Raw genomic sequence first — 2,841 nt, 5'->3', positions numbered from 1 at the left:
TCTTGGAAGACTGCGGGCGCGTTAGACAACCCAAAGGGCATGACCAGGTATTCATAGTGCCCTGTTTGGGTACTAAAGGCCGTCTTCCATTCGTCCCCAGCTTTAATGCGGACAAGATTATATGCCCCACGAAGATCTATCTTAGAGAAGACTCTTGCGGAGCGAAGTTGGTCAAAAAGGACCGAAATCAAGGGTAGTGGATACGTGTTTTTGACCGTAATCTTGTTGAGAGCCCTGTAGTCGATACAGGGCCTGAGTGACCCGTCCTTTTTGGAAACAAAAAAAAATCCTGCACTTAACGGGGATTTGGAGGGTCGAATGAAACCTTTGGCAAGATTTTCTTGAATGTACTCCTCCATAGACTGTGTCTCGGGCCCAGACAAGGAATAAAGCCTAGCTTTGGGGTACTGCACGTCTGGCAGCAAGTCTATGGTGCAGTCATAGGAACGATGGGGTGGAAGTTTATCTGCCTTGCCTTTAGAAAAAACATCGGCGAAGTCCGAGTAACTGACAGGGATTCCCTCGAGTGAAGTGGTTGCCATCAGTACCGGGTGAACCAAACAATGGCCTGAGCATTGATTGCCCCAGCGGGCGATCTCCCCGACCTGCCAATCCACTTGAGGGTTGTGAACCTTCAGCCATGGATGACCCAAGACTATAGGAGCTGCGGAGCAGGAGGTTAAATAAAAGGAAATTGTTTCCTCATGAAAGATGCCTACCACCAAACGCAATGGAGGTGTCTGGGAAGATATAACCCCGTTGCCGAGAGGACTACCATCAAGACCTCTCATGACAAGTGCCTTATCCAGGCTTAATTGGGGAATCCCAATTTTCCTTGCAAAAGTGATGTCTAAGAAATTCCCGGCAGCCCCACTATCGATGAAGACGGATACCGGCGTCTTAATACCTTCATACTGAATCTCTGCAGGTACTAATAGCGCGTTACGAGAGGAGATGAGTTGCAGACCACAGTGAACCCCCTCAATTTTCACTTGGTCCGGGCATTTCCCGACTTGTTTGGGCAAGTGCGAAGGAAATGGCCTTTGTTACCACAATAAAGACAAAGTCCTGAGCTCATCCTCCGCGCTCTCTCATCTGGGGAGATACGAAAAGCCCCCAATTGCATGGGTTCATCCTCCTCTTCGGTCGGGGTATACCCGATTGAAGTAGGTCGCAGAACAGCCCCTCTTTCTGATCTCCGTTCCCTGAGGCGCCGATCAATCTTGATGGACAATTCCATAAGTTTATCTAGGGTCTCAGGTGCAGGATATTGAATTAGACTGTCTTTGATTGCATCTGATAACCCTTGCCGGAATTGGCTCCGGAGAGCTGGGTCATTCCACCCACAATCATTGGACCAACGGCGGAATTCCGTACAGTATGCCTCTGCAGGGTTCTTTCCCTGTCTCAACGCACGCAAGTGGCTTTCGGCCGAGGCCTCTCTATCTGGGTCGTCGTATAATAACCCAAGAGATCTAAACAGAGCATCGACTGACCGGAGTGCTGGATCCTCAGGTTTAAGCCCAAAAGCCCATGTCTGAGGGTCACCTTGGAGTAAGGATATTACCAGCCCTACTTGTTGTCGCTCCGACCCTGAAGACTGTGGCCTAAGCCGAAAGTAAAGTTTACAACTCTCGCGGAAATTAAAAAACTCTTTGCGGTTTCCAGAGAAGCGGTCCGGAAGATTCATTTTAGGCTCAGGGACCGTTACCGGTGAACCCCGAGGTGCGTCCTCTTGAGACTTGACTCGTAACGACAAGTCTTGGACCATCTGAGTTAGGCCCTGGAGCTGGTTAGCAAATGCCTGAGGTGAGGTGGGGGTAGTAGGATTCATAACTACTGCTCAAACAATGACCAGGGAACCTCAGAGGGTGACACCCAACCACCTGACTGATCCCAAAAAAAAAAAAAAAAAATTTTTTTTTTTTTTTTTTTTTTTTTTTTTATATTTGGCCGGTGATAATGTTAGGTTTTGGGTATACACCCGCAGCCGGGACTGCTGTTTAGAACAGCCACGGCGGAGCCCTACGCTACCTCTGTTGACCCCCGGAGTTGGGTGACCGGTTCCTGCAATAGCTAGGCTTCGCCTGTAGCCGCCACGTTTGGGAGGGCGAGTTAAGCCCGCCCTAGCTCCGGTGCAGCCAGGAGTTATGTAAGTACAAAGAACCGGGGACCCCCTCAGGGTACGGCCAAAAGGACAACCTAACTGAAGGGCACTAACTGAATTTAAGAAAAAGGCAACTAGCCGAAACTAAATAACGCGGCTAAAAGCGCCAGCGACCTAGTCGCCACCCACTGCGACCGCGTCGCATACACAATAAGAAATACACCACACCAAAAGCACACGACGATACGTAACGCACGAACATGGAACACAGAAAAAACCCCTACTGATATCCCAAGATAGGGAAAACCGAAAACCCAGCAACTGCTGGAATGACCCTCTAAATACCAGAATGGAGGGTAAAAAACAAGGATAAAGAAATGCCCAGGAGGGCAACTTGCCAGGAGACAAAAAGAACCAGGTCCCCTACAGGGGAACTTACTGCTCCGGGAAGTGGCAGGAAGCCAAGGAGATCTCCACGCAGCAGCAGCACTGACAGGCAGGGAAACAGGTACCGGAGGAATCAGGCAGATGACAGCTGACTAAAGCTATCACCGGCACGGTCTGACTGGGCCAGCTCCCTTAAAAAGGGAGAGTGACCAATGGCCGATGCCTGCCTAATTAGGACTAGCTGGGACAGCGCGCGCTGCACAGCGTCCTGCACGCTGCCCAGCAACATAGCAGCGGGGAGAGACACTTCCGCCGCTTGTACCCCTTGGCGTCCTCCGTTGCCAGGC

Source organism: Crinia signifera, unplaced genomic scaffold, assembly GCF_055691185.1.
Source record: "Crinia signifera unplaced genomic scaffold, ASM5569118v1 HAP2_SCAFFOLD_311, whole genome shotgun sequence".
Taxonomy (NCBI): domain Eukaryota; kingdom Metazoa; phylum Chordata; class Amphibia; order Anura; family Myobatrachidae; genus Crinia; species Crinia signifera.
Note: the sequence above shows the minus strand (reverse complement) of the source record.